The sequence below is a fragment of the Dermacentor variabilis genome, chromosome 5, assembly GCF_050947875.1.
Source record: "Dermacentor variabilis isolate Ectoservices chromosome 5, ASM5094787v1, whole genome shotgun sequence".
NCBI classification, from domain to species: Eukaryota; Metazoa; Arthropoda; class Arachnida; order Ixodida; family Ixodidae; genus Dermacentor; species Dermacentor variabilis.
In genome coordinates, this window is record NC_134572.1 from 52,637,776 (window position 1) to 52,658,244 (window position 20,469).

A 20,469-nucleotide genomic window follows, 5' to 3' on the forward strand; every position below is an offset into this window, starting at 1 on the left:
AATGAATGAAACAATCAAAAAGGAAACACTGGACAACGTAACGACAGCAAAATGTTGATTGGTTTACTTGAAAAAAAATTAAGGTACACCATGATCGGCAACAAAGTTGTTAAAGGGCTCAACTCTAATCTTCTTTAGAGAAAATGTATTGTCGCAAAATGAATAGGCTAGAGCATGGCTGTATAAGTGGTCTCTTTCTTTCTATAGAAAGACTTGGTGATTGTCGAGGGACTCATTTGCCTACGAAAATGGTTTTATATCTTTATTTTTCTTTCTTTTTCCTTTATTTTTTCGCCTGTGACTAATTTTATTAAGCACCAGAATTGTGGCGCTGTAATATACGAGGCACTACAGAAGTAGCACAGACAGTGGTTGCCACTGTTGCTTCTGTCGTTCTTTTTCTTTTCTTCTTTCTTTTTTTGCTGCGCTGTGATTCCGGTAATAAATCATGCATCAACTAGCCCAGCAACGTGGTTTATCGGGCTAATCAATTTTGGCGGCCATGTGCCGAAAATAACGCTGCAATGCAGATGTTTGTGCGAGACCAGAACCGCCGTTATTCCAAGAAAATGAAATTCTGCCATTAATTTATGACGGTACGAAGGACTTTGTTGTTCACAGTCTCTTTTTACCTACGAATCGACCACAGCGTTCTCCTAATAAGTGCGAAGCGACGGGTTCAACTCCTGACGGTCGCGTTCCAATGCGGGCGATGTGTGCAATCGATGTCATTTGTAAATGCAAGTTCCGGGCTGGCTAAAGATAACATTGCAAACATTGATTCATCACTGCGAACACTCCTTAATACAAGCAGAAAAACATAACTAACTTTTCTTTTTTTTATTCTTGTTTAATAGGAAGTAGCGTACGGATACGGTGTTGCCGCCTGTTATTTTTCCCAGCTGCGAATGTTTACCGAGGTTCTTCACTCGACCGCCGACTGATACGGAGAGCAGGAAAGCTGTACGTGAAAGGCACCAACAACACAGTTGATGCACCTTGACGCCTCGAGGCAGCCGATAACCGTTTTCTGAGAGGGGCGATGGTTGTTTCGTTATCTGTCGGGAGGCCCCGCGTAAGTGTGTCGAAGACCCCCACGTTCTCCACTTTTTGTTTTCCCAGGATACTCGGGATAATAGTGCGGATAGGCAATAAATATTTTGCACCGGAAAAACATGCAATTTCGAGATTGACAGACTGTTCTGCAGGCTTTGTTTGCGACTCCGGTCGGAAAAGAGAGTGCGATTATCCGATTCTGTGAGCAACCATCGTGATTAGGGCTACCATGAACCGTGACCAGATAGATAAAGTTCTCAGAGATAAAGAGCGAGTGAGTGCTTTCCACTGTGGCACAATGAACCCGCAAAGGAAAACCTGCCGCATATAAAGGTTGCACGGTCTTTGACTGAGAAAACTAAGCTGAATTTGCTAAATTGTTCATCGCGTACTAGATAGTCCAGCTCTTGATTGAGGAAGAGACGTATCAAGGCGTGGCTAAAGCCACTCCAAGAGACGAGTCTTTCTTATCAGTGGTTTCCAGCACGCCCTAAAGCTCCTTTATCGGAGTCGCGAAGTCGCATGGGATTACCCAAACCGCATTCGTTTGGGTAATCCTCTTATAAACCAGCCACCTCCTGACTGTATAGAGTGAGCCAGCTTCCCATGTCCTAAATAGGTAGACGGCGTTGGATAGTTGGCATTAGGAATGGACACACTGGTCTGGGTTCACTGTGTACGGGACAAGCAAATGTCAGACTTTTACCCAATGTCCACGATGAATGTAAACACATTATATCAGTTGCGCACAGACGAAGCGACAGCGCTGTGTTTCCTACGACAGATACGAGTTACCGGTAGCTTCTCATATAGCGAACTGCAATTTTCTGCCACTGAAACCTGCTTTTATTCTACGCTGCATAACACTGAGAAATGGGCCGGCCGAGGTACTTTTCATCCTATTGTCTCCACTGCAGCAACCCTTGTATAACAGGAACTCTTACTTTTTGTCGTGAGTGTCGCTCGCGAAGGTCCAGCTCGAAACAGCGACACGTCGAGTGTTATTCACGGCTTCCAAAATGGCGAATAATGAAAGCTTGTTTTCCTCGCCATCTCGCTGGAAAAAAAGGCTGTTCAGGAATTCAGTAACATCTTAACAAACTCCTGCCTCCAAACTCTCTGTGCGTTTGATTGAAGTCAGTCAGAACCGTGGCTACGAGTACTTCACCGTTATCTCTAGCAGTAGTTCAAATTAGAACGAACTGGTTAAGTGATTTTCTTTTTGTTTTATACTTCGGGTACCCTACGTAGTCATAATAAAATCTGCCAAGACAACTGTTGCGGCGATTGAACTGCTATGTTTCTTTCTTTATTTTTCTTTTCTTGTCTATTCGAGAAATCGCCTTCTCTCTCGGGACCTAACTAGCAAAAACCAGCCGCAGTACAAGTTTTCGTGGTGAACACCCCTCCTCTCCCTCTCCCCTGAAAAAAAAAAGATGGGCAATAATCACTCGCCCCCTAAGTATGTATCGATCGCTCAAAGCCGCGACTATCAGCCGGCTCCAGATGTTTTGAACCAGCTGTGTTTTGCTCGCGGGGGCAAATCTTATCACCTTTGGCATCACCCGGCCGTAGAACGGGTTAAAGACCGCCGAATACACTACGCCTTGTCTAGGCACAGAAAATACGGGTACTAAAACGTCGTACGTTGGTTGACACGTACCTGTTAAGACAGCTTCATCAAATGCTAATGAAAACAAATTGAAAAAGGTCGCTTAGGAGTTCTCAATCGCAATGTATACACGATTTTCCTAACGTATACGATGGTCATCCATGGCAATGCTTATCTATCTAGCAGGGGCTTTTTAAAAATTAGTCATTTCCGTACCGTCAATAAAACCGAGACCTCACTGATGACCCGTTAACCATAGTGAAATTTTTTTTAGTAAAAACCTTCAATTCGCACTTTCTATATCACCGCCTGGAAATGAAAGATGAAAGCTTTAATAGCGATGGTTCATGGAACAAAGGTGGGCCAACGAACACTGCAGCACCTCTCATGCTCGCTTACACACTCAAAGCTTTCTAAGCCACAGCAAATAATCGGAAGAGAGTGTAAAAGCCTTCAATTTTTTTAGCAGCATAGTGTCGCGATAAGAGCAACCATTGTAAGTATATAAATTATTTCTCGAGCCTAAAAACGTTGGACAAATTTGTCGACATGTGAAATCTTATTGCGCGTTAACATTTTCAACCGGCGACCGGCTTTGAATATCTAATTCAAAACAAAGGCAAATTCAACTAAAATTCAAATTAAATTTCGTGATAAAGACAATGACGAAGAATAGTGCAACACACAACCGACACAAGAAAAACGCTCGACACGGGTGCAGATAATAATATGTTATTGAAGTGTCCACCACAAGGCTGCGCTGCCGTACACCTACGTTCAACTTCTATCTACATAGGTCTGGTCTGGTCCCCTCACAATTATGCCCACTCTGTGGCAAAGCGGAGACAATAGACGATTTCTCGTTGTCTTGCAGGCGTTTTTCTCTTATAAAAAATGACTACTGGAAATCCCGCTTCGCAATATTGGCCTAATTTTATCTGTGCCTGTGATCCTATCTTTGGGAGCCTCTCTTATTGGGTTTAGCCACAGGGATGTTTGCTTGGCAATCCAAAATTACCTGATTGAATCTTATCGATTATCATGCTAGACTGATTCTCCCCCTTCCCCACGATAGTTTATTTTATTTATTTGTTTATTATTAGTTTTGCTATTATTATTCAGGGTTTTCTCCTGGTTGCATTTTTTCCTCTGAGAAAAAATTTACTATGTTTCAACGTTCAAATTGTTAATTCCCTTCGTTTTTTTTTATATACCTGATTTAACTATCCGATTCATGGCCAATCCCTCACTGTGGGCATGCTTCATTGAAGCCAACAGCGTTAGTCTCCTCTCGTGTCGTGGTTCTTTCTAGTCCTTTGTGTGCTCCGCTATTATTATTCAGTATGAAATACCACTTCACCCAGCGTTCTCTACTTCTGAGATATAAATCACATTTAAGATTTCGACTTCCTCTGCTCATTTCGTGTGTGTGCGCGTGTGTGCATCTAAATGAGTCCGCGTACAGAAAATAAGTAGAAAAAAAGCACGTCCGTCGAGCCGGATTCGAACCAGCGACCTATGGATGGCAGCGTTGTGCGAGACTTCTACAGTCCACCGCTCTACCAACTGAGCTATCGACGGTACGGGAAACACCTTCTCAAAAGACCCATTTGACGGACACGAACGCCTGTAGCAGGAAGGCGCCGCAACCTAGTTTCTACTGGCGCCGTCCGGTTTCCTGTCACCCTCTCTCCTTGAAGCGCCGGGCTGCAACGCGATTTTTCCCCGTACGCCAAATTCTTCTTCAAAAATGCACTTAATCACTTAAATATTGAGGCGCGAAGATAAATGAATGCAATAAAAGAAATATAACAATGCTGAGACTGAAATGTCTATTAAAGCCGTGAAGACGCAAGCCCCATACGTTTAAGCTCTCTAGGCGCGTTTGCAAGGAACACAAGTATTTGACGTATATTGGCAGTAATTGTTGTTGCAACGTTATTTCGTTGCTTCTCTTCTTATTTCTTATTTTCTTAGTGTCAACCATGTGAAGCCAACAAATAATTTCTTTTAAGCTTTCCTCACCTTGACTAATTTTTGTTGATGTTGTTCCTGTCTTTATAAATGCACAAATGATAAAGAAAAATGAAAGTGGACAAAGGAAGGACTTTGCAGCTGGATCTTAAAGTTGCAAATTACAATTGTAGAATGAAGAAATGTGCTGTTCGGGTACTTTATCGATGACACCTAGCAATACAGTATTCTACCGACTTTCGTACCTACCGAGGTGTTCCTCAAGGCGGGGTACTAAGCCCTACCCTATTCAACCTCACACTCATTGCTCTCGTTGCTCATCTGCTAGCAGCGATCAAGATATCAATGTACGCAGACGACATATGTATAAGGACCTCAGGTGTGACACGTCCTCAGATACGTGCAAGACTTCAAAAAGCTGCTACTCTAACAGCTATATACCTCCGCAACCAAGGTCTTCAAATCTCGTCAGGCAAATGTGCACTGATGGCGTTCACTCGCAAACCAATGACACCCTACGCAATCTCAATAAATGGCCAGATAATTTCTTATGAGAAGACTCAGATTTCTTGGCATAATCATTGATGGAGATCTCTCATGGAGGCCGTACGTGACTTACTTGAAACAGCGTCTGACAGCAGTCTCCCACCTTTTCAAGTTTCTGGGCGAAAATACTTGGGGAATGTCAGTGCATGCAATGTTGGAATTGTACAGGGCTCTTTTTCTGGGCATCTTGAGATACAGTTTGCCCGTACGGACCAACACTTGCCAGACAAATCTTCGTGCTCTACAGGCTATTCAAGCTCGGGCTCTCAGGGTTTTTCTTGGTTTGCCAAAATGCACATCGACAGTAGCGACTATTGCGATCGCCCGGGACCAACCCATACAAACACAAATTGCTGTGGAAGTGAGCGCACATTAGGCACTTTGCCCGTCCCCGTTCCCACCATCTGGCAACACTACCGTCGGAAAGGCCCCAGCATCATTTTGCACTATGATTTCGGATTATTACACCTACCTTCCATCACGCTTCACCCCCGCAACTAAGCCATCGATTCCTCCATGGTGTTTGGCTCGACCTGCAGTGCACCTCACCATACCAGGAATCAGGAAAAAATCTTAGCTGTCATCACCTGCTCTTAAACAACTAACTCTGCTCCTTTTGCACGAGAGGTACGCCGACCACGTACATATTTATACTGATGGCTCGGCAACTCTCCAGTGTTCCTCTGGAGCCATGGTTTTCCCAGCGAAAGCCACCACCATCAGTTTCAAGACATGTCACCCAACGACACCGATGGCTGCGGAACTTGCAGCTCTTCGGGCTGCACTTCGTCTCGTAATTCAAGAACAACATCGAAGGTGGTCAATATTCAGTGACTCGAAGGCAGCACTGCAGTCTTTGCTGTCAGCAACTGCGGCGTGGAGCACACGAACAACTGGTATATGAGATTAGAGAACTAATCCATACCTTGACTGAGAAAGGACACCGTGTGACATTTCAGTGGCTTCCAAGTCACTGCGGCGTCATAGGGAACGAACATGCCGATAACGCTGCTCGGTCGGCTCTTCAAGGCGACGAAGAGGAGCCGATACCATTGTCAAGGAAGATGACGCTAGAAAGCTTCGAATTCTCAGCCGTGATATCACGTTCTCCTTGTGGAATGCAGGAAGTTTTCAAAACAACCGGCGCACAACCTAGACTCTTCTCTACGCCTTTGCCTTCCAGCTGGGCTCTGCCGTCGCGAAGCTACCCTGCTTTGTCGAATATGGCTAGGGGTGGCGTTCACCAAGTCTTTTGCTTTCCGAATCGGATGGTCCGACGACGCCTCGTGTGATGACTGTGGTAACGAGGAGACTATTCAACACCTTCTCTGTGACTGTCCTCGCTACAATTTACAGAGTCGATCTCTCATAATCGCGATAGCACGCTTTCACCGAAGACCTCTAACAGAGGAACTTATTTTAACATGCCGCCATCACAAGGCCATCGCATTGGAGGGTGACGAGGGCACTGTTGCAGTTTTTAAAGCCAACAGAATTGGACAAGCGGCTGTAGCCGAACAGATGTTTTTAGTGCTGCAAGTGCTACTGTGCTGTGCGGTGACAATATGCGGCGACAGTGACCACTTTGATTGTATGTCAGTGCTGTTTTATTTTTCTTTATCTATGCTTTATCACTTTACCTCCCCCTCCCCTCTCTCCCTAACGTACTTTAGCAAACCAGATCTTCACCTCTGGTTAACCTCCCTGTCTTTCCCCTTTCCTCTGTCTCTCTCTACCGACTTTCGTTGTACTTGAAGTGATCTTCGTACTCGGGAACCACTCAAACTGACGTGCAGACACATTGTGTAGTTCAAAATAAATTTTAAAAAAACCCGCCCACGTTGCATTCCAGTATTACTAGCTCTGCTTTATGAAGGACTTACTGCACTATGCGCTTAATATAAGAAAAAATGGGCGCGACGATGACCCCAATTTTAGCCGCAAATATTAAAGGGACTTATTACGTCTCAATATGGCGATGACTATTCCTTGGACGTTTCCGATGGGGCCGTCCTTTCATCAGCGCGCGCCCAGACAGCGACGAGGCCCGACATAGACTGTGACGCGCAAAAAAAAAATCACTTGGAGGCGACAACTGCCGCCCTCCGTGCAGGCGGTAATTACTGCGAAGACCCCTACCTGAACCTGATCAGCCCTGATAAGCTGAACTGATTGATGAAAGGGGCTAACGTGGAACGCTACCGTGGGGACAGCATTGACCTCGAATTACCAGATCGCTTAGCGCTTGCGCGCCATATGCTGGGCCGAAGGTGCAACATAGCAGGTGGAGTCTGGCGGAACTGTGTGACATCATGGGAGTGATATTGCGCCCGATTCGACAATTGTGATTGGCTGAGATATAGTCATCAGATTCCCTAGTCTAGTCTCGTAAGGAAGACGGCTGTTTTAAAATCGGATACTTTTTGTGCTTGAGAAGGATGCTAACGTGTCCTGATGTGAACTCAGACGTTCGATGTGCTCCTACATCGAGTGGGCTTCCATATCTGGAGCCATTGTAAATAACGTAAAATAAACCCATTTCCATCATTCCTACTACAGGACTTGCCCTTCAATGGGCTTCGTGTATTCCTGGCCGGAATGTCGCTTGTAGCCGCAACGCACTCTACTCTAGAGCAATAGAAAGCCTGCCATTCAAAATGTCCAAACGTGCAGTGATTACTCCGGAAAACCAGTAGAAACTCTTTAAACAGAATTTTCAGCCTGCGTTGTCTCCCCTTAAAGCTGTGTACGGACGCCAACAACACTGATTACTGGCAATGAAATGCCAGTAAAAGCTGGAAACACCGTGGGCTTCTGCTGTAACATTTTTTTAAATATTTTGCAGCGCAACCGTGTACCTCAACACCCCCCCCCCCCCTCCCTCCGCCAATCCATTTGTTATGCCCGTGGGTAAAAGCTGAACCATTTACAGCGGGAGGCGCGCACCCCGTGCGCTGCTGGGTTCCTTGCAGCACCACCAGATGGCGCTCTCCTCCGCAGCGGCGCCGGCCTTGCAGGAGAAAAAAAGGAGACCCTTAATGCTGGCCTGCGCGAATAGCATTCATCGCAAGCGCTTCCTGGTGAAGGTTATGGTTGGATAAGCTGCACTTGCCGTGAAACGGCGACTGTAGCATACGAAGCAGGGAGTGACGTAAGTAGAGATGTAAGCGGCTGAAAAAAAAAAGAAACATTGAAAATTTTGAAAGAAACGCAGCTTTCTTCTTTCGTTTTTCTTTACAACCAGGATGAAATAAAAAATACAGAGCTTCCCCGCAGAAATCTTGTTGCGATGCGACTCCGTTCGTCGTATCTAAATGTTTACACAACAGGAGTTAAGAAGTCTGCGAAGCACCTGGATCCATCACGTTATGGCGAGGACTTTGCTTCAGTCAACCCTTGAGCCCCCTCGCCTGTCGCGTACTGCAGATTCCCCCTTCTTCTGCGGCATGCGAAATAAGCTTGTCCGAGTTTGTAAATGTGCGCACCAAGCTACGCAACAGTATCGCAGGAATCGCGTGCAAAAACCTTGTGCACGTGCACTCGAACCTCAATGTCCGGAAGGCTTCGTCCGCTGCACAGCGAAGCGTTGACGCGGGAAGCGGAAATGAATCGAACACAGATTGATAAAAATGTCGGGCTTGACGCTTTGATGTGAAATCAATGTCTTGACGCGCGATCGTGCCCAGATTTCGAACTCTGAAGCTCTGCTGGGACTTTTCTGGTGCAATAATTTAACAATTCTGTTCTTTTCAGCTCTTTGCGCGACCACCTTCTTTTTTTTTTTAAATTTTTATTACGTTTTCTGAAAAAATATAAAAGAAACCAGTTTTTTTTTTCACACCCTTCAAAATTTCATAAAATCCTACATCTCTTGACGTAACTACCCTTTCGTATGTAAAAAAAAAGAAAGAACCCGACTAACAACTGATTTGCGTTGTTACTGTACCATGGGAAGGCCACGTATAGGTGAGACACTCGCCGCGTTGTCTTAGCGGCTATGGTGTTGCGCTGCTCAGCACGAGGTCGCGGGATCAAATCGCTGGCGCGGCGGTCGTATTTCGATGGGGGCGAAATGCAAAAGCGCCGTGTCCCGTGGGGGGCACGTTAAAGATCTCCTGGTGGTCGCAATTAATCTGGAGTCCCTCCCTGCGAGCTGCATCATAAACGAATCTTGGTTTTGGTACGTAAAACCTCCGAATTCAATCCGATTCACGTATAGCGAGGACTCCTGAAGAGCAGCGTGCACACGAGGCTCGGCGAAAGTGTGGTTAAGTGCGTTTCTCTCGTATCTGGTCCACTCTTTGTATGTGCACGAAGTAACGGCGGAAGCCAAGTCTCAGATCACTGAAACGTCTCAGGCTGATAAGTAAAGTTAATGTCGCCATGTGAATAATTTCAAGCTACGTCGGGATGAGCAATCGTTCTAGGTGTCGTTTACAGCTTCGCTGTCCAACCACGTTCACAGCGTGGATTGGAGACTAACTTTTCTTAACACTGACATTATGAATCTGGTAAACTTCCTTGCACGTAATTGGTTGCCTAAGTCTTAAACGTTGTTTTCTTTTGGGGGGGGGGGCGATGGCGGGGGAGGGGGGTGCGTTGAGGACGGGGAGTCGCATATAATCTCATGTGTTCCCGGCAGCCGCAGTCTGCGTAGTCAAACCAACCCTTTCGTGGGACACTCAGCGACCCTCGCACCACTGCCACAATTTTCTGGGAGGATCACACTAGCGCTGTGCGCGTCACCATGTGAAGAGAAAATACTTGAGGACCCTAGATGTACCACTCCATTCATCTGAATGAAGGCAGCGCCACGTTTCAACACATGCTATCTGGAAATAATAAATAATTTATTCTCTGACTAGAAGAAAAGTTGTCACAAGTGCATAAAATACGATTTCAGGTCATGAAATAATGTATTCATGCAAAATGACTCTCCCTGCCTGAGTTTTTGGTTAGGATATGGTTTCGTACGTGAGAGTACGATAGTGTTTCACCGTCCATTGACACCACATGTCATTCTTACCGCAATTTCAGAGACAAATTAAATATACAATTCCTTTTTTATGGAATAGAAGCACGTTCGTTTCCTTCAATGTGGCACACGATCTTCGCATTCAGACCACAATCCAAAGCCATGTTGTGAGTGGTGTACAGTCCCATTAAGGTGCAAAATCAAGTGAAGTGACACTGGCTCACTACCGCCCCGCCAGGAGCGTACGAAAGGGTACATGTTAAAGATCGACGCTAGCAATGTACCCTACTTCGGTACTCTCTGCCTCAGCAGGCGCTGCGCGCGCAGGCCCTTCGAGCTACTCTTCCGCTCGGTGAGACCCCCTGGTCTGTTTGCATACGTACGTTGCTCATTAGACAGCGTTTGTCAAAGCGCGCTTTTCCGCAATACGAAGCGTTGTGAGGAAAAGCCCCCTTTGCTGACTGCCTTCATTTTACGGGGAAATAACAGTCTGGCCATTGTGAGCACGCGAAAATTGGTGACTGCGCCCAACCGTCTTTCGACGTCTGCACTGAACGCACTACGCGCATCACTGATGCCGTTTGCCTTCCGTGCCCGCTTGAGCCATACTACACCCACAAGTGGACGACGACGGACGAGTTTATTTGCGCTACCAACACGCACACTCACTCACTCACTCACTCACTCACTCACTCACTCACTCACTCACTCACTCACTCACTCACTCACTCACTCACTCACTCACTCACTCACATTTGTTCTGCCACTGACCTGCTTGAGTGCCAAAGCGTCTTTATTTTTGAGATAGGGAAAGTTACAAGCCATCTGCCAGAGTTGAAAATAATCATTCCTCTCTGATTATCGCTAAAAACCATGCCTTCATAGCTAGCAGTTCGCCTCGCCGCCAGGTAGGGGGGGGGGGAGTTTCCGCGATGGCCCATTCACAGAGACCTTCAGTGTCGAGTAGCCGCCCTCAAGAGAGAAGGTGTGCCGAAAGCAGATTACCATAACCTCTCACTCCTGTCGCGTTCCAAATGTGTTTGTTTCGGACGAAATTGCTTTAGCGGCTAAGAGGTTGAGCAACCGTTTTTATGCCAGTGCCACTTGGCATTGTTTTCGGTTGCCAACTGCGACGACAAGCCAATCCGTCGTCGTGATGAGTGAGGGCGAAACGCAAAAACGCCCGAGTACCTTGCGTTTGGTGCACGTTGAAAAATCCCAGATGATCAAAATTATACCGGAGTCTCCACTACGGCGCGCCTCATAATGCTATCGTAATTTTGGCGCGTAAGACCTAAGTATTCATTTTGTTTATAGGCATTCTTACTCTCAAGTATTGTCCGTACACGTATCTCACCTTCTCTCTCCCTTCTATCTCTTCCCCTTCTCCCTTCCCCCAGCGTAGGGTAGCAAACCAGACTCTTGACTGGTTAACATCCCTGCCTTCCTATATTTCTCTCTCGCTCTCTCTCTCTTACTGAGATCTTCATAACCCAATATGTGCAGATGTGACTGACCTTTGTTCCTTTTTTTTATCCATGCGTCTGGATTGAGTTTCGTGTGCAGTCGAGTTGTATTAGATTACTCACGTGACCAATTATTCGCAAGGAACATTTACCGTGTGCCTCTGTTGCGCTTCTTGACGCAAGCGGTTTTGGAATAGCAAACCATGACAGGAAGCCATTTAGAAAACGTGTTTATCAGGTTAGTCCGCAAAAGAGGAGGAGAGGCAGGCAACCAAGATATGGCAATCGGGGCAAGTTTGCTTTCCTCGTCGCCTTCAATGCGGGCACGCTGAGGTGGCCACGCCCTTCTGCTGTTATTTCGTAACAATATTTGAGGTCCAAAATAGCAAATAAGTCTGAAATGTTGCGTGATGCAGGAACAGTAGCACGCGTGAGCGTCTACAAAGGTCGTCGAGATTCAAACCGCTTGACTTCTACAATATAAATGCGACGCACCTCCTTCAAATTAATGAGCACAGTAGCCTTCAGTATTCGCGAATAAAAGGTATGCTTTCTTTTTGCCTGTAGATTGTATGTCACTGCAGCTACTCTACGTCCTCAAGGTTTAGAATCACATACATTTATTGCTCTTAGTGTGACTCACTGGCATGAAGTCAGAACCACGTGCATCAGAGCACACTTCTCGGTGCTTACCTCTGATTAAAGAAATATGGCGCCACACAAGCTGTCAGATATGACGGTGTCACTGATATAAAATATAGGCACTAGGAAAGTGAAACCGTCCAATGACGCACGGACTCGTGAAGTATAGCAGCATCACAGCAAATGGCATGTGACTGCCATCGGTTCATGTATGTCGGTCGTCAGGAAGGAAGGTCGTTGGCATTTTCGTCGAAACCGCGTTGTTTTCCACATAGCCTTATTGTAAACAAGAGAAGTGCGAGGGGACGAACTTGCAGACCTTTTCGTTCATAAGTGCTCTTTGCCAGTTACCGGCCGCTTGCGCTTGCAATACATCCAACATCCCCAACGGCTGCATATGCTCTTGCAAACTGTTCTGGTGGAAGAACTTCTTGATATATACGGACCGAGTATTGTTGTTTCATCAGTGGTGCTGATCCAAGGTCACCGCCGGTTAAATGCAGTCAATCACGTGTCCGTGAGCAGATTTGATGATAAAATTGGCCTTTACTAAATCGCCGTGAACACACAAATTGTGCTTTCGCATTTTTCTACGTCGTGCCAAAAATATTGAAGCATGGCCGTCCCTAATAATCTAGTCTATGCTGCTGCATAATTTTGGTACGCTCCATAAATATATATGCATGAAGATGTTTTTCGTTATGATGCAAGGAACCATAATTCATTTTCGCTACCCTAGCGCGAGCCCTCTCGGCTTAGAAAAGTTGCTTGGGTCATGCGTGGGGTAACACGTCGTTACAGCGATCAGCTCTAAACGACTTCTTAACCTTCTTAACCAAACTATCTGCATTAATATTTAGTATTTCCTTGGCCTCCTTAAATGAAAATATTATTGCATCTGTTTATTTATTTGTTTATTATTATTTATTCTGTTCATCCTATTGACTTAATTGATTGACTTCGGTTTTATTGCATAAAAAGAAGAATGTGCGGTTTTGTTGCTGGTTTTTCTAATATATTGACTCTTTAAGCACGTTTACAAAATGTGCTTGAATGCCGTAACGTTTTCTTTATCACCTTACGTTATCATCCTTTGTAGCGTAGAGGGTGCTTCTAACGCTACCAACGACACTAACGACTGTCCCTACTGATAATTTGTCTATTCTATTGTTCTGTTGGCCGGTATAAAATACGCGGCAATAGATCCAGTAGAAATTATCGTCTGCGAGCATGTGACATGCGGTGCTGCTTTGTTCACTACATGGTGTCAGAAGTTGTCGCCCTTCGGCTTCTTTCGCAGCGGTAAAATTGCTGTGTCAACAGCAATGTATTGCAGATAACAGTCGCCGGCAATGTCGAAGCGGTCATCTTAAGCACATCAAGAAGGATACCCATTCCGTTGTGCCCTGTTGTAAAATGCGAGCTTGACAACTTGGAAACGCAGGGCATAATTAGGCGCATAACCAAGCCGACACGATGGTGTGCTGACCTGGTGGTGGTGCGAAAAGACTCTGGTAGCTACCGCATATGCGTGGACTTGACCAAATTGACCAAGTTCGTCCTCCGGGAGCGACACATTCTACCAACGGTTGCACAAGTTCTGGGACACCTCGGAGTGGCGAAGGTCTTTTCGAAGCTGGATGCGACGTCTGGTTTTTACCAGGTCAGGCTGGCGGAATGCAGCCAGGAACTGATCACGTTCATAACACCTTTCGGCAGGTATTGTTTTTGCCACCTACTGTTCGGCATTACGTCTGCACCAGAGTACTTTCAGCGCCGGATGTCTGGCATTTTGGAGGACCAGCAAGGCGTGGTTAACATGATCGATGATATTCTGGTGTTTGGCCGCAACCGAGAAGAGCACGACAGAAGATTCGGCGACGTCTTGGACCGGTTACGCATGGCAGGGCTTGCCCTAAATAAGGGAAAGTGCAAGTTCGACGTGTCAAGCGTCAAATTCCTGGGCTTTGTGGTCTCTGCAGATGGCATCTCGTCAGACCCAGCTAAAATTTAAGCTGTTCAGAAGATGGAACCACTCGTGGATGTACGACGTTTGCGAAGACTCATGTCAATGGTAAATCATGTCGCAAGGTTCCTGCCACTTTTTTCGGAAACATTGGCCCCGATTCGAGAACTTCTGAGCATGCGGACAGCCTGGCTGCGGGGACCACCTCGGCAAGCAGCCTTCGAAAAAGTGAGAGGTATGCTTTCTTCGGAAAGCTGCATGGCCTGCTATCGCCCAACGGGGGTCTACGCCGATGCAAGTTCTTTTGGGCTTTGAGCGGCCCTGGTACAAGATCAGCCAAAGGGCGAAAGACGGGCTGTGGCTTTAGCTTCACACTTGCTGACGAAGACTGAGCGCAGGTACAGCCAGACGGAAAAGGAGGCCTTAGCTGTCACGAAGGCTGTACAGCGCTTTGACGAATTTCTTCGAGGCCTCCTATTCGTCGTTGAAACAGACCATCAGCCGCTAACAACACTTCTGGGTGACATGGAGGTGCATTTGCTACCAGCCAGTATACAACGCCTGCGATTCAATTTGATACGCTATCAGTTCAAGGTACCGTACGTTCCGGGCAAGCTGCTAGCTACTGCCGACACATTATCAAGGGCTTCGCTTCCCTCTCCGGACACTGCAATTCATGCAATTCCTTCTCTTGAAAGCTGTATGCAAGTGGTCGTGGAAACCATTGGCGAGAGTGCGCCCGTTGACTTGATAACCATGCGAGGGCATCAAACGTCTCATGGCGTCTGCTCTACCTTGGTCAAGTTCTTCAACTACGGTCGGCCGTCTAAGTCAAGGCTACCAGTAAGCTTAGCAACGTACTGGAAACACCGTCGTGAACTTTCGATTGCTGACTCACTTCTGCTGAAAGGGGGCCGACTGGTTGTTCCTGCAGCCCTTCAAGCGGAGGCCTTGCGACTGGTACACGAAGGTCATATCGGAGTGGCTCGGTGAACCCGCGGGTCGGAGAGCCCGCGAGTCAGTATGGTGGCCTGGAATAACCACAGAATCAAGAAATTGGTCGAAAACTTCGAGCAATGCGTAACTGTGCGACAGCAGATGGCATAACCAATGATACCGACAGATACCCCCAGAGCTCCCATGGCTGCAAGTGGGGGCACACATTTGCTATTTTGAAGGTCAGGACTTCCCATTAGTAGTTGACTACTATTAAAAGTTTCCGGAAGTACCGACTCTGCGCGGAACGTCAAGCAAATTAGACATTACTGCGTGAAAAAGCATTACGGTCCGGTTTGATGTGCCTCAAGTTCTTCGGAGCGACAGCGGACTACAGTTCTCGTCGAAAGAATTTATGAACTTCGCTTTGACGTACGGCTTTATTCATTGCACGTGTAGCCCCGCTTTTCCATAGTCAAATGGGGAAGTGGAACGTACAGTGCGAATGGTGAAGGAACTGTGGAGGAAGAACGTCAACAGTCACATGGCTCTGCTGGTGTGCAGGGACACTCTTGGCTCAACAGGCTTCATTCCTGCTCAGTTTTTGATGGGTCGATGCCTGCACACTCGTTTGCCAAAACTTCGTGACCATCTAACTCCGACACAGCCTGACCACGGCACCTTCAAAGAGCGTGACAAAGCTGCTAGGCGCAGGCAGACCACGGACTATAACCGTCGCCATGGTGTTCAACCACTACTGGGCCTACAAATTGGCCAGAGCGTCTGGGTGACATATGCCCGGTGTGCTGCTCGGGTGCTTCGTCGTGGTCAGCGTCCGCGATGCTACGTGGTGGAAACGCCGAGTGGTGTGAGTCAGCGGAACCGTCGCAGTCTACTTGTGCTCTTTGCCGGTCATAGCAGGCCACCTGGTTCGAGGGCACCATCACCAGTGCCAGATACAGTGCAGACAACTGACAGTGCGGAATACTTCCCGTAATCAGTTCCAGAGACAGCGTAGACAACTGACAGTGTTGGAGAATTCCCGTCACCAATACCAGAGACAGCGGAGACAACTTACAGTGAGGGAGAACTCCCGGGTACTGAACGTGGTGGTCTGGTTTCTCAAGAAGCTTCCCTGGAAAGTGCACCTTCGTTACCAGACGCAGACTGCCCGTGGACGATACACACCGGGACTCAAAGTCGCTGTTCTCGGTGCACCCGATCGGGTCGACGCATTTTTAGGCCAAAAAATGCTGTACCTGTAATTAGCCTGTAATTAGTCCACCCTCGTGACAAGGATGGATGTAGTGTAGAGGGTGCTTCTAACCGTACTGACATCACTAACGACTGATGCTACTGATCATTTGTCGATTCTGTTGTTCTGTTGGTCGGTATAAAATAGGCTGCCATAAAGCAAGCAGACATTCCCGTTTGCGAGTATGTGACATGCGGTGCTGCGCTGTTCATTACAATCGTCGTATAATCTGGTAGTGGAGAAGCCGGTAATACAATAGGCGACAAGTACACGCACGCAGACACGCACACTGATTAATTTTGAATACCTTAGGGTTTTTTAACGTGCACCCAATGCACGGTAAAAAACTGTTTTTTTTTTTTTCATTTCAACCCCATCGGGGTCCGATCCCGCGCCCCCTGGCTTATCGGCGCAACGCCGAAGCCACATTGTATTTCTCGAGAAAAAACGTGTATGCACATACGATCTCAGGTGTATCGAGGATCTACAAGCGCGCGACGCGCTGTTTTTCGTCATTCAGAACCGAACACGTCCGTTCGCGCCGGAGAAAGGCGGCGCCAGCCAGCCGCAATATGGAGTTGGCTGATTACTCGCCTTTCTGTGCGTCCGTTGCATTGAGAAGAGCTGCCAGGGCGACATCGCGTGCACCACGCGCAAGCAGACAGCGTGCTTTTATTCCTGCTTTTTTTTCTGGCCGTTCAGGCTACCTTGTGCATAGAACTTGCCCTTTCGAGTGAGCATTGACTACGTCGAAACAGCGTGAGATCCAGAGATGTATGCCTGCCGCCTGAAAAATTGCCCTACGCGGAAATGTGGCGCTACTGCCGTTCGTGCGCTTGTATGCGCCGTCGTCGCCGTATCTTCGGCATCCTTCGCTACTTGCTCTCTCGTGTGGTCTCCACTACAAAGGTCTGCAACAACAAGGGTGGGGCGAAAATGAAAAGTGAGATTACCTCGCACGCAATGCCTGCATCCTGGAACTCAAAGGTGCAAGACGCTGTGCAGCGGCGATAGATACGGGCAGGGGCGAGAGGAAGGGGGCAGTGAGAGGTGGTCTCCCGGCATCTCCCTTGCCCTCCATGTCTGCGGAATGTTCGCCTCTACAGACTCTCTAGCCGGACAGTGGGCAAACAGCTGTGTGATCTCCACTCTTCCCTCCGCTCCATCACCCCCGTCCGCCCCCTGCAGCCCAGCCGACCCTTTCGGCCCTCGCATATCCCCCCCCCCCCCCCCCCCGCTTCCCCTAGAATTGCAGGAGGCGTTTCTGACGGCCGTGCTTTTGTGACCGGATAAGGCACTCCGCTCCTGAACTGTGGCCTTCGTTACAGCAAGGCCTGCTGTGCTTATGTAACTTTCATTATCGGGCGCAGTAACTAGCTTCAGAATTCGCGTTAAAGGGACTGACAACAGGCCAGAATGTGTTCTGAGACGTATATGGAAATGAAAGGACCATGATTTATGGTGATACAATCCAGCGCACTGTTCGAGATTTAGGTAGGAATTATAATTTAAAACTGGCAAGGAAAGTCTCAAATACCAATAAGTGGCGACACCTGGCGAGGAAATCCTTGTGCTTCGGGTGTATTCCATGGGATTACTGTACGTAAGACGACTGTTATTAAGTACGGCATAATTATTGCTTAAAATTTTAGTTGGTATACTAGACGCTCGCGCTTTATTCTATGCTTCGAAATCAAAAGCGCTCGCATGGCTGCGGCAGCACGCTGAACTGCGTATCGCGTGTAAAAGCGTCCTTTCGTTTTTGATCCTATTGGTTTAGTTTTTACTGGTTAAATACCAAAGCAGTTGGTTAGAAAACGACGAAAACACATGGCTATTGCCGCAGAAATACGTTGACACATCGGAAAACGTGAGTGGCAGGAAAAAATAACGCTTTCTCACGACTACGGCCGCGGTTGTCTGCCTCCCACTAATGCCGGCGTATAATCGCTATCGCGCTATCAACGTTTTCAGCATGCTTCCAGCGATCGACTACATCCTCACTGTAGATCGAAAAATTCTGATAACATGTACCGCGGCGTTTTGCGCGTTACTGCTTCATGATGAGACACTCTGACGGGTAAGCCTCCCGTTTCACTTGAAAAAAAAAGAAAGAAATGGATACCATGAAAATTAGTTGTCGGTCTCTTTAAGACCTTGCGGCTAATTTTCGTTAGCTCTTCAAGCGCGAGCACGATGAGCCCTGTACTTCAGCACAGGTCTCTATTCTACTTGCGCAAAGTAAGCTAAATTGTAGTGTCGCCCTCAAGCGCAAGCACCGCATAGTTGCGATCTAATTTGATTAAACGGCGGAAGCCATTGCCAGCAGCTGCTCAGCCACCTTGTCACTAAGTCATGGCTAATGGTCGCTTCACAGGCGCGGGTCTACCGTGAGAGTGTGGGCAACGGCTCAAACGTGCTAACCTAGGCGTTGTGAAACTCGAAGGGCTGAAGCACGGTTTACTCACTGGACTAAAGCATTGAATGTGTAGAACAACCGTCGCAAAGCAGCAATATTCCTGCCAAGAATTCTTGACTCCGCATCGTACTCGCGCGTGGTATATGCTTAGACGACCGCAGCAACAGGTTTCTTTCCACTCATCTTGCATGAAAGCTCACTCATGGTTCACTCACTATGGTGCATCACCAAATAACCGAGTCAACTATACCCGGCTAAGTTATACAAAATGCCTCTTTTTTTTTCTGCAGCGAGTATTTAAGGGTTGCCTGTGGCAGATAGCGTAATTCCCCCAATCCGTCATCTAAATTACTCAATCAGGCGGACACTACTTCTACAAGAAATAAAAAAAAAGTTAAGTAAATATCATAATCACGTGAATTAACTATTTAATTATTAACATTAGTCAACATATCAATCTACGAATTATAGCCGGTGAGATCGCAAGGTGTATTCACTTGGAACGAACTTTCAGGACCGCACCAGTTTCGAGACATTAATTTTCAAAGTGTCCGACGAAATGCACTGGCGTTCCAATTACTTTTTTTTTTTTTACGAAAACGCTGTTTTATTCACTGAAGCACAAAAGTAACTGCAACACCAACGCATTTCGTCAAACACATTAACAATTAATGTCTCTTAGCTGGTGCAATCTTGAGAATTCGTGCCACGTGAATACGCCTTTCGAACTCACCGGCTTAATTCGTAGATTGAAACTTTCATTAACGTAATAATGCCAATTATTTAGTCAGGTGTTCCTATTTCTCGTAGAAGTAATGACCACCTGATCGAGTAATTTAGATCACGAATTAGAATTGTCCATCTGCCACAGGAAATTTTTGAAAACTTGGTGCGGCTAAAAAAAAGAAACACCCTGTATTTCTACCGCGGAACACGGTGTTCTCTGCTCTGTTTGGAATCGGACCGCTGGTACGATCTGATTGGAACTCGGCGCTGACGCCCGTGGTTGTACCTGGGTCGCAAGCCCCAAGGGTAGCGTTGGCCTGGCGGCCTGGGGTACAACTGCAAGCATCCGAAGGTCCCGGCAAAGCATGAGTCGACAGGTAACAACGAAACAACTTGTTTATTGTAACATCGCAAAGAGTTGGCGGTCAGGTTTGACCGAAGTAGAGAGACGGGAGAGCACTTCACTCAACGGAAGAAATCGGAGCCCTCCCTTTGGCGTCCGGGGGCAGCTGTTTTTATACTCTCGCAGTTGAGGGCAAGAAGGAACCCCTCAAAAGACGAGCACGTGAATGTACAATGGGCTAATGGTGACGCACACTGTCGTAGCGATGCCGTAGCACCATGTCGTGGCGCTGCGCACGATCTCGTAGCACCTGGTCGTGGCGCTGCGCAGCACACTGTCGTGGCGCTGCGCAGCACACTGTCGTGGCGCTGCCGGTCGGACACAATGACTGTAACGAGAAGATGGTCCCTGCTTTGGCATCGCCTGTTTCGGGCACAATGACTGGAACGAGATCCCTGCTTTGGCATCGCCTGTTTCGGGCCCAATAACTGGAATGAGATCCCTGCTTTGGCATCGCCTGTTTCGGGCACAATGACTGGAACGAAATCCCTAG

General features: G+C 47.2%; 1 protein-coding gene and 1 non-coding gene across 2 annotated transcripts in view; one reads left to right on the plus strand and one right to left on the minus strand.

Annotated features, from left to right (window-relative positions):
- Positions 1-20,469, plus strand: part of LOC142583529 (uncharacterized) — a 383,537-nt gene that overhangs the window by 29,049 nt on the left and 334,019 nt on the right. The gene's annotated exons all lie outside the window — the stretch shown is intronic.
- TRNAY-GUA (transfer RNA tyrosine (anticodon GUA)) lies at positions 4,157-4,249 on the minus strand. Its single transcript has 2 exons — positions 4,213-4,249; positions 4,157-4,192 (listed from the first exon to the last, which is right to left on the minus strand). It is a non-coding gene; the product is annotated as a tRNA-Tyr (tRNA).